At 37.7% G+C, this 12597-nt stretch overlaps 1 protein-coding gene across 1 annotated transcript in view; it reads left to right on the top strand.

The window, feature by feature from the left end:
* Nucleotides 1-12597, top strand: part of KAT6B (lysine acetyltransferase 6B) — a 112930-nt gene that overhangs the window by 88012 nt on the left and 12321 nt on the right.

A 12597-nucleotide genomic window follows, 5' to 3' on the forward strand; every position in this document is an offset into this window, starting at 1 on the left:
TAGGAATAAACATGCTTTAAAAAATAGTTGTCTACAGTTATACTTTGCTATGCTCTGTAAACAGAATTGAGACGGGGATGAAGTGGGACCATATTTTTTTTTTTTAAGATAAAATTTATTTTAACCAAGAGTATTTCAGCATTCCCTTTCTCAGATTACAAACTTGAAAGAACTGTTTTGTTACTGCTCAGGGCGAGAATGAGAGGCTGAGGGTGGAGAGGAACAGGATTTTTTTAAATAGGCTTTATTGGAAAAATGTATTCTCAAACTACACTTATGACGTCAATACCACAAATTTAAGGATCTGTGTAAAAGAGTCCTGTGCCATTTATTACCTCTGGTGGCCCCTATTAAATCATTCTGTTTGTTTTTTTTTACTACTGACTGACTTGTGTACCTGAATACAGAACACACTGTCAATCTTCTGGTCAGTTTTGTTGGTGTGTTTACAAATGTATTGTGTCAAAATGAAAAGAAAAAAAGTCAGGTATTTCAATGTTTTTTTCTTTAAGAGGGAGTTGAAAGTTGCTGTCTGTGGGAGCTGTGAATTTGTGAGGGAACCTGAATGCTGCTGCTTATTTTATGTTCTTTTCTTGATGATTGATTATGTTGCTGACCTGAAGGCATGAGTTTGGCCTCTCCTAAATAACTAATAAGGAACATTCTGTCAAGCTGAGATTTGGATGAGGGGGGAATAAAGATGGATTTTGAATCAAGCTTTGTTGATTTAAGATTATTCCAAGAAAATCAGCCTCTTGGGATTTCTTGGCATTGCTTGTATATAGCTTCAAGACACTGTGCATTTATCAGAACTGCAAAAGAAATCAGGCATGTCGCTTCAGATACAGAAGCTAAGACTTTTAACTGAAGAGCATCTTTATTTCAGATAGCATTGAAAACAGCTAAAAGGCAAGGCCAAACATGGTAACAATGAAAACAAATGTTTGTTGGACAAAGCTGTCTTTATAGGGCATTAGTGAACAGGAGAAGCCATCTGCTGAAGACTGGTGGCTGAAAACAGATTTTAATTAAGTAGTGCATCTTTAACGATCAGGAATTTCTGCTTTTGACTGCAGTGTAGTTCTGTTGCAGCAAGTCAGTGGACAAAATGTGTATTTTGTAGCCTGTCACCCCATTGTTGAGGCACAGTGAGACATCACCACAATGTGACAACCTTGAGGCTTTCTTAATGGATATCTTTCTTTTCCAGAGCCATCACTTTTATCAGGCAGTTCTAACTTCTTGTGAAGACTTTTTTTCCTTGTTTACTTCTGGTTAGAGTAACAGTAGATATTTAGCAGAGTGCCATGTCTTGGGCTTAGCTTTTTGAAGTGCGCTGTAATAAATGGATTTTTGTGTTCAGTGCTTGGTAGATAATGTGTGCTTTTTTATCACACTTTTCTGTATCTGCTGGCTAACCAGGTATCACCATGAGATTCCCTAATAACTTTCTTCATCTGTTAGTTCTTTCTTCTAAATCTTAGTGAACTGCAGTGATGTTTTGCTGCTCATGTAAGACAAACACAGTTTTCACTTCTGTTGTGTCTTATGGAGTATGTGTGTCATGACCACTTACCTGAGCAAATACAGTATTTGGAATGATTTCCTAGATGTCTTTTGAATTCTTAGTACTGACTACCCATCTTGCTTTTGTTCACGTTCTTTAGTACTACTAGGCTGTCTTTTGTAGGTATGAACAAAGCAATGATTGGAAAAGCTCTTGGGCTCTGGAACTTGATTTTATACTCCAAAACTGTTAAAACCATCCCTGATCTAGTTTTGGTTCAGAGCGTCTGTAACATTCCAAATGTGATAACAATTTCCTGGAGCCATGAATCTGGGAGAATTATGTTAACAGCCAGGTTAACGCTTGTCCTGGTTTGAGAAACACAGGACTAATTTCGCTTTTAATGCTTGGGAAAACTGCACTTGTAGAAGACTCTAATGTCTGATTTTGTGATAATATTTACTTTATAGCCAGCTATGGTATGTGGGTTTCAAGGTCTTAGTGTTTTTTGAGGTCTCCAGGTGCAGGAATGAGGAGGAGCGAGACCCGGGCACTTGACCCAAGCTGGCCAACAGGATTATTTCATACCCTGAACGTCACATTCAATAGAAATTAGAAAGTTTGCTGTGAAGTTCTCTCTCTCCCTTGATGGTGGTGATCTAGAGAACTTCTTACCCCGATGACAGACCCCTGACGCCTTCCCTACCTCCCGCAGCCATAGCTCTCACAATGCCTGACATTTGCTGTCCTTTGCTGGGAGTGCACAGCATCCTACTGATAGTATTGGCTAAGTATAATCCTTGTATATTTTATATTGGTATTGGGGTCAATATTGGTTCTTTAGTGTTATTAATGTTAATTACGTAGTCTTATTCTATTAAATCTGTTTATATTGCAGCCGCTGGGTTTCCTTGTTTTTTCCCCAATTCCACTTCCCGGATGAGGAGTTGTCATCGGGTGACAGAATAATTATCTAAAAGACAATAAACTGTTGTGGGTTTTCTCAAACTATAATACGGTTTAGCTGAGAGTTGGAACTTAATGGTATGGATGCCATCTGGTTCGCCTCTGCCGTGTAAAAGTTCTGAGCATGTTTGGTACTTATTATATTAGACATAGCTTTTTTAGTCCATCTTCCTTGTCAGTTGAGTCTTGTAGGAGTATGTAGAGCCTATAAGGTGGCAAACAGGTGGTATTTTCTAATGAGCATGCTTGATGCATTTTTAACAGTGGTATTCATGTGCTGTCAACATTTAACACCAGAAGGTAATGGCAGTTCTTAAAGGAAATTCATTCAACAGTTACAGTTGTATAAACAATTTACTGTTCGGTGTCATTTAATAACAAATAATAACTTAATAATAATTCAAAAATGTAAATCTAAATAATAACATAAAATATCGCTTATAAAATCAAGTACAATCCATCCTTGTTAATGATCTTCTGAACTACTTAACCTGCTGACAAATTTATTCATCCAATTGGTAGTCAGGGCTGATGCCCTCTGTGCGTGCAAGTCTTGCTTTTATAAGGGTACTTCAATTCCTTTTCTCTTGCTTATGCTTTCACACTGCTTATAAGTAGTCCACTTGGTACACAGAACCTCCACTCGAGGGGTTTATTGGCAACTGGCACAGGTAAAATAAGTGTTAGCCAATTAATTCACTCAGAGGGTGCCTTTTGTTGGTCTGACTGTAATGCAGTCATCTTTACCTTTCCTTCCCATCACTAAGGGCATTTGTTTAGCCCTAACCTCTTCTATGAAGCTTTCTATAAAGGAACTAAAGGTTTTGGGCCCCCTGGGTTGAGTTTACTTGAGGATGTGGAGAGGAATGAGAGCTGGCATTATTTCTTGTAACAATAATGAGAGAATCTTTGGCTTGCTCTGTTCATCACGAAGAAAGCTTTTCTTCAGCCAGACAAAGAAGAAAAGAGAATGTAGCAGGTTGTTCACTGATCTAAGCATCTCAAGTTACAGCTAGTCTGCCTCTTTTTTTTTTTTTTTTTTTTTTTTATAGTGTTTGTGTGGATCTTGTCATTGGGGTCCTTTGAAGCTGCCTCAAAAGTGCTTTCAAAGAGGGTACTAACACCTATTTAAGGTCCTCTATCTTTGACCTTCCTCCCATTGACACAGATAAGAACAGTTCAGAGGCACACAGAATAGTTATGGAAAAAACAGTAACATGAATTACAGTTTTAGGAATCTTAAGTCTTAATAAGCACACTTTTGCCTTACCTATTTCTGCCTTACACTCATGGTCATACCTCTGAAGTTCGAATGCTAAGCTGACCAAACTGTATTGAGCTGTCCTGTCTGAATACTCAGCTGTTTCGACTTTTTCAAACTACCCTTTTGAACCTGTGTCTTCACAACTTGTTCATGTAATTTCAAAACAAAGTATTTAATGTCTTATAAGACAAAAGGAAGTCTCTTAGGATAACTTGAAATGCTGGTTTGAGGGAAATCTTCACTTTAGATACTAATGTATTTTAAAAACAGTTACTAGCACTTACTGTTCTTTCAGATCCCTGGTTTGACACAGAACAATGCATGAAAACTTAGGAGTTCTTCCTTTCCATATTAAGGGACTTACTTTACTTGGTTATGTTTCAAACAAAACAAATTTTAATGGAAAAGTGCTTGATTCCATCTCTCCGAATCTGGTAATGCATTTGTGGGGGCGGGTCTTCAAAGAGGCTGAGAAAAACTCAGAACATGCAAGGGCAAATAGTTCACTGGTTGCTTCTTTTGTTCTGGACAGATTCTCATTAATACCTTTTCTTCTGACACAAATAATAACAAAATGCAAGTAGGATTTGAACAGTGCTGGTTACATAAGGGCAATCTTTTGAGCACGAACTATTGCTTACAGCTTTCAGAAAGGCTCCATTTTATGACTAGGGTCCTCTGAGAAGTAGATCTCAAGCTGTTTCCAGCTTCTGGCAGTAGTTTAATTTTGTTACAGCTCTCTTGTCTACTCAGGATTTTCAGCAGTGCATTGGCATCTTTAAAGTGTGTATCCGGAAAGCTTTCATAAGTAACTCGATTCTGTCTCTGTATCAGAGTTACTTCAGTGGTGGTGTGATACATTTGCTGTGTATGGAAGCATATGTAAATGTTTATATGTCTGATTGTGATGTGCATGCATAACTATGAACCTGAGATTGGCGGGTTTAAGTTACACAATGCATGAGGAAAAGCTATTATCCTTATAAATCAGACTGAAGTCCAGATTGCTAGCACAGGATTAATTTCTCATTTTTCTGATGTATTGTGTATGTATCTAAATGGACTTCTGCTGTGAAGGTGACATTCAGTCTAAAATTAGAGAAAGATCAATAGACTAAATTCTGTGCTTACGATCCAAGCAACCTGCTCATATTTGACTCCCATTTTCATGACATCAGTACACTGTTCCTATCCCTTTGCTACCCTCCAGCAGCTCTGGTCAGTGGTGATGTTTTTGATCTCACTTCACTGGCGGATAGACTGGATCAGTGGAATTCATTGCTGACTGTTTAAGTGCATAACATGAGGAGGTGAATAACTGATATGATCCAAATTCTTAATTGCATGTATTGGTGCTCCAATTTTGCAGTGCAGTTAATCTGTACAGATGGTGCAGAGGTGCACCATGCATTTGGGGTCCAAATGTTAGGGGGAACACTTAGGGCAAATGATTTGCTGGATCTGCTACTTGCAAATAAAGAGGACTTAATTGGTCAGTGGTAGTGGCTGTGAGGTCGTAGGGTTTCAGATCCTGATGGAAATGAGGAGGGAACTAGCAGACTAAGGCCCAGAATTTTACCTGGTTTAGAGAACTGGTAAGTGGTTTCCTGGAAGAGTCTGCTGTGAAGGGCAAAAGAGCACAAGACATGTTGTCCAGCTCTGGAGCCCCCAACATAAGAAGGACACAGACCTGTTGGGAGTGCATCTGGAGGAGGGCCACGAAGATGATCCGAGGGCTGGAGCACCTCTCCTATGAAGACAGACTGAGAGAGTTGGGGTGGTTCAGCCAGGAGAAAAGAAGGCTCCAAGGAGACCTTGTTGTGGCCTGTGTTGCATAGGTGCATTTTGAACTGGGCTTGATGATGTGGTACTCAACACTGGCAGCTTTCTTCAAGCCTGTTTATAGGATCAGTGGTGCATTACTCTTGTTACTATAGCTGAACAGCTTCAGAAAGACAAAATGGAGTTTAATTGTGCATTGACAGCGATTCTGTGTAACTGTTGAAATTAATGTGATTGCAGTGGCCTTAGTATGTGGCTGGAGAGCAAGCATGTCCCTTAAAATGGCAACAGTGCTTCTATCTTTGTTGTCTGTCTTGTCCTTGATTCACAGGCAGTTAAGCCATTTACAAGTCAGCTGCTAAATACCAGTAATACAGATGACATGTCTCGTATGCAAACTGAAGCTGGTGACAGTTTACCTTCTTATGACACGCTGTATGTTGTAGCAGCTCAGTAGCTGTTTCATGATACTCTGAGAGCTGACAACCTGACAGTTGTTCTAAGCTATGTCATTCCTGTTTGTGAGTTGAAATCTGTTTTTAAAATGGGCTTTCTATGCAGGCAAGGCTTGAGCAAGTTTGGAACCATTTAAGTTTGCTTTTGTGTTTTGCTCTGAGGTGAATTACAGGGGCAAAGGAGACAATTTTGGAAGCCAAGGTTAATAGATTTGAATTTGGTTCTTCATATGGTTTATTCCCCACCCTGATTCTCAGTCATTATGTAGTACAAGAATACTGTCTGACTTTCTGGGTTCAAAAATGATTGGAAGATCATTCAGATGTGATAATATAATGTCATCTGTTTTGTGGGTATTTTAATACATAAGCAATAAATTAATGCTTTTGCAATTACACTTCTCTTAAATTTTGATCCTTTGTACTTTGAAAGGCGGAGAGTCTTTTTCTTCCGTGTAAATGAAGTAAATATGCACACTAGAAATTCCCTCTTTGAAGCAAGGTACCATGATGATGATCAAGTAATTTTACTAGAAAGCATGGAAGGCGATAGCCTAAAAAAAGCATGAGAGGAAGCTGTCTTGATGAAACCCTGATGAACAGAATAAAGATTTCCTATTTGCCAAGTCCACTGCTCTTCAAAGTCCAATAGGTTATGGTGGCAGGGTTACTGCTGAAAGACTCTTAGGAGTTATTCTAAATTGGGGACCTCTGCTACTTTGCATTTTCTGTACTATTCTTGTGCTCTGTAAGAGTTGCTCCTGTTCGAGAGCTTTAAGCGTTAGAGCAAATCTCTGCTTCTTTTCTTGCATTAAACTGCCACCAGTGGGGTTCTGTTTTTGAAAGAAACACTGCATTTGACTGCAGGTTTTCTTTAAGGTAAAAGCCAATCTAATCTGCAGGTGATCAAAACGAAGTGAAGATCTAAGTTTGAATTACAAAATTCGAGTGAAGAGTTGTGTTCTCATGAACAGCTAGGATGATCCAAGATGAGGACTCTGGAATAACCTGGTGGTACGCATCCTGATTTTAAGATATTTGTCTTTTTGGTTTTTGGTAAACTGAGTTCTGTCTCAGTTACAAGAACATAACGAACTTTCTTCACTAGTACTGGTAACTTTCTTTTTCAGACAGATTAATGTTACTGATTTCCTAGAAAGTGATACTGAACATGACTGCTTAAATAAGATCAGAACTGTGTTTGTCTCCAGTGTGCTGTGTGATTGATACATAAAACTGCTTCCTAGATAACAGACTCTCAGATAAACCTCTCTTACATTTTTCAGTGTAAACTATTATTTCCAACGTTTTGTAGCAAACAGAAAATCTGTCCTAGCTGAAATGTAGGACTCGTGAATCTCTACCCTCAGGGTCGACTTTGAAGACTCTGCTTTAATTTTTAACCGGCATAAGTGAAAATCAAATATGTAGATTTGTTGCTAGTAGCATAGGAGAAAGGAACTGGAATTTGTAAGTACTTGTCCAGGTACAGAATGAGATTCAGTACTGTATTTGCCATTCAGGTATGTTTTTGCTAATTCTGTCTGTTTCTGCTGAAGGCAATGCAGTGCATTGCAATGCGATGTAATGAGGTGAAAGATATTTTCAGAACAATAGTTAAACATCATATATGATGTCCTATAAGAGCAAAGGGCCTCTCTGTGGCACTGTTTTCAAAGAAGCTGCCTACCCGTAAGCAGTGAAGTTCAAGAAGTGGAGGAATTACATTGGATCAGTAAAGTGTCCGTTGCATGTCACACAGTGTCTATTGTGTGTGTTGAGTTTGATCTGTCAGATGCTCCATTATACACATGCATGTGTGCTCCAAGGGAGCATGTGTATAATAGAACCAGGAAATGATACTAAAGATTCCACTGGTGGCATCTGCCAGAGTAGATGGCACTGAAACTGCCTCGGGATGCTCTGGGTGGATTGTATTCTGGCTATGTTGAATTTTCAGTAAAACGTACAGTTGTATTGCTCATTGGAGATTGCAAGAAATGTTGTGATACTTCCGTATAAAGAGAACTAGTGTACTTACTTTACAATCCAAATATAGCCCTCTATTTCACCTTCTTAGAACCTACTCTGTTACAATTCTTTGTTTTCCCAAGTGTGGATGCTAACCAACCGATTACTGCTTACTCTTAAGCTAAACAAAGTAATCCTTGTATTTAGTATAAAACACAGCATTTCTAGGATTGTTCCAGGATATAAAGTTTTCTAAAAATAGAAATAGTAAATATAATTATATCAAAAAATACTTGTTCGAAACCTTTATATTATCTAACTTCTCATCCTTGTCAGGTAATAGGAAACCGCTAATGAAGTGTTCATTCAATCCTGTGCAATATGCATACCAGTTTATCTACTTCTGTGTGTAACTGAGCCACAGTGTGGCCATGCTCTCTTGCGTGCAAACAGACAAGTGTAATTCAGGCACCTACATCCAGATCGCAAATGGGCTGGAGGGAAGGGAGAACAAGACTGGGGTTTTTGTTTTTGTGGTTTACTCGAATCAAGTTAAATTACTTAGCTTACTTGAAAACCTAATGGCTTTATAATGATTGTGGTCAGTCTTAAACACACTCAAAGAAACTGAACTTTTAAAAGCTAGATCTCTTTTCTTTGACCATTCGTCAGAAATAAAACAATAAATTGATTCATTCATTGCTATAGAATATAAAGCATGTATAGAGAGCACACAAATTGTAGGAGAGCCCTTAAAGAATATCTTCAAACTTCATTTGACTTCCTTCTGTCAGTTTTAGTGTGTTCACTTGGTCTTTCTCAGTATACCAATTCAATTGTTCAATGTCTTTGTTTGCTGTTTCTTCCTATGCCACTGGCTTCTACGTAATCTGCATCTCTCTTTTCTTACACCTTTGAGGGCTAGCTTGGCTTTGCTACCATGTTAAAAGCAACAGGACAAGTCTGTATTTTTTCAATAGATAATAAAATTCAATTCAGCTGTCTCAAGCTAAATCATGTGTGCCTTATAAATCACTCCCCGGTTTTAAATGCTTAATATTAGAAAGCTAAGGTAGTGAAGTTTGGAAATGTGTATGGCAGGGAAAGGATATGTCTTGGGGGTTTGGAGATAAAAGGGACTTAGTAATGAAATAGCTGCTTATGGCAGTTTGTAACTTGAAGTATGCATAAAACTGCTTTCCTGCCATAGGACTGAGAGGGGGCTGATACGATCCTGATTTTTAGATTTTTCAGGAGGGAGCTAGAGATATCCAAGTTGGTTCACCTCACATCTGTCCCAGGCATATTAGGGGACATGACAGTAAAGGCTAGTACACATAGGTAAATGCAGTGAATGGAGGAAGAAGATAGACTCTGCGCTCCTTGAAAAAGACAGTGATACTTAACAAATCTTACCAAGTTCTTAGAAAATGCCAAAAAGTGTGGGGATGATCCATATCTAGCAGGTTCCATTTGTTTGGACAGAGCCAGACTAATTCTCTTTGCATGTGAGTTTCACGAGATGGTTGCATGTTGTAGTCTGTCCCTTCGATGTTTTTTTTCTGTTGGCCACTCTCAGAAGAGGGTACTATCAAGCTGGACCTCTGATCTCACGCTGTTTTAATTTGTTTTAAGAGACAGAACTGAGCATAACAAAATAAGGAGTTAACTAACTGAAAATTTCTGGAGACTGACACACATGTATTAAAGTTGTTGTTTTCATATAAGTGTGTTGTGGACTCTGCTGTAACTGTTTCAGGGGCATTACATGCCAGGAATGCTGTAGATCGAAATGACAAGATACTGCTGAAGTCAGTTTCTTTAAATGTATGGTTTAATGTCTGATTATCTATTTAATTTGTGTTGAAGGCATAAAATACATATATATTATATTAGCTTTCCCTTTCTCAAATTGATTTTTTTTCTAATTGTTTAAAATCTAGAATAAGGTAAAACCTTAGTGGTTTTGGGGAGGTCTGCATGCCAAAAATCAAAGGCTGTGAATTGCACGTGGCATGTTGCTTCACTGTGAAGGCTGGAGATAAGGCAAGAAATAAAAATCATTAATGGTATTTTGGCAATTTAATTTTGTGATACTATCACTCATATGCCCAGAAGATGTGACAGACAACTCTTTGTTTTTCTAGATTAGTTCTTTTATTTTGTTGGGGTGGGGGTGGGGGTTATGTGTGTAACATACAGTCTGACTTGTTTACGCTTGGGGGCAGAGTGGGGAGGAGCTATATTTTTTCCTCTGGGTGGTGTTGTTGTTCATGGTCTCATATCAGGGATTATACTATAAGAAAGTTCTTTCAGGTCTCCACTTTGAGGCTATCCATTATTAAGACACAATGACACTGGGGGTATCTGTTTAACAGGGGCATATATTACTCATTTCAGATGCTTCAGGATAGATACACGAACTACCAAGATCAGTGTTTTTTATTTACCTGCAACTTAGATCAATTATTTGGCATCTCTTTGGTAAGTTTAATTTAATAGATATAATTCAAATCACAGAATCTGTTAAGAGAAACTTTCCATTCAGTGCTTACTACATGTAACTGAGACTGTTACCTCTGATTTACATTTTTGATGCTACAGAATGTGAGTATAGGTTATATTGTAGTATGCTGGGAGAAGAATACTGACAGATGTTATTGCCATGCAGGTGAAGCTTCACTGCTTTATTGTAGAGTAAAAACATGTGAAAATGACCACTAAGAACTAATCTCAACATCCCCAGCAGTTGGAAGGATCTGATGAGCAACTAGTAAAACTCTAAAGTTACTTGTGGTTGCCGAACTAATGATTCCAAACTCTTGATAGTGGTTTCTTATTAAGCCTCATAAGGTGCTTACCAAGGAGGCATAGTTACAGCTGCTATGGGTGAGGAAAAATGGAAGTGGAGGAATAAAGTTCTTGTCAAAGTAATTTTAAATTATAGTGAAATACAAGAATGAAATTCAGGTCTTGCAAACAGCCTACAAACACTTTCTATTAGCACCCAGTTTTCTTGAATGTGAAGTTGGTATGTTAAACTGTAAAGTTACTTGAAGCAACTGTATATTATCCTCATGGATATAGGTTATTCTCCCTCTTTTTTCCTCTGTTGAGACTTCTCTCACTACTTGTACTGCTGCAGTTTTGCATGTTTTTCTATAGGCAATGATGTCTTAGTATTAAACTTGTTTTTCTATGTTGTAAACAAGCTGATCCAAAATTCTTTCCTGGTACAAGTGAAGCTTTGTCTAAAATTATGCAGAATAGGCTATATGCTATACCTTTCCTTTTGTGTGGTTGGAAGTAAAACAACAATTCTTTACCTTCAAACTGTTCAGGTTGCAATGTGGTTTTGAATGTGAAGTTAGCTTTTCCTGTCAACAACAGTTACAGGTAGTACTAAGATATATCATCTAGTTATAAAAAAATATAATATGCTGCAACTTCAAATGTTAAAACACCTTCCTTTTCTTAAGTTTTAAGGTAGTGTTTCTTCTGTAAAACAGAATAAATTTACTTGATGAGTTTCCAGTGGTACCATGCAGCTGTAGGCAGGCTTTATGTAGGCATCTGTGCTATGTAGAAGTAGGCAGATGTCGGATGGTCTTCCTCTTGAAATTCTGGCATTTTATCATAAATCGTGCTAATAGATATGAAGGGTACACTAGTTATTTCAGTATCTGTGTTGTTACTGATCACTTGGAATGTAGTAGGATGTCTGCTTTTCTGTGTAAACATTTTTATGCAAACAGGAGGTCAGAGTATGATGACCAGTGCATATGTGTTTTCCAGACTCTCTTGTGACTTCTTGTATTGCCCCCCAAAAGGGGAAGATCATTGTTTCAGGCTGAGTAAATATACACGTATATGTGTATTTCATATTTTTTATATGTATAAAAAAATATAGATGTTTGTATATGGTAAAGCATACAGCAAAATAAAGAAACAGCCACTACTTCACTCAAAGCTGGATGTTAATCGTATGTTTTTAATTTATATCTAACTCGATTAGGAGAAACTCTGTGAAGAAGTCAAGAGGATTTGTTTAGCAAATATGATGTGGCTGTACTAGATATGTTTTAAAGCAATCTTTGAAAAATAAAAGGAGGGATTCCAACTTTTTTTTTTTAAGTATTTAAGAATATTGGAAAGCAAAATAACAATATATGTTGGTGGATTCCAAATGACTTTGAGTAATGTAGTTCCATAAGCATGATGTCCATGCTTGTGGTGGAATAAGCATTTTGTAAGCCTGGTGTTTAAGGTCCATGTTTTGGTAGTGTTTGTAAAGGCATAGTGCAGAACATGTATCATGGAGTGATGAATTACTCTGAAAGGATATGTTTTATTAATTGTGTTGTGTTTTTCTTTCTCCTGAATTAGTTTTAATGGTGGCAAATACCAGACTTCTGTTTTCTGCAAGCAGGTGTGTTCTACTTTAAATTGTAAAAGCTTGTTAAAGCTGAAGAGACTTAAAAAGGAGTTACACAACCTTAATTTTATATTCTATGTACGTTGTATTGTATAATAGCTGATCAGTTACTTTCTTGCAGACTGCAAACTGGAATTGCATGAATGTTCTTGAGCGTGAATTAAGGGAGACTTTTTCTTAATCATTTCTTCTAAGTAATTTTCCTAGTGATTCAACT

Source organism: Vanellus vanellus (assembly GCF_965231255.1).
Source record: "Vanellus vanellus genome assembly, chromosome: 7".
Taxonomy (NCBI): domain Eukaryota; kingdom Metazoa; phylum Chordata; class Aves; order Charadriiformes; family Charadriidae; genus Vanellus; species Vanellus vanellus.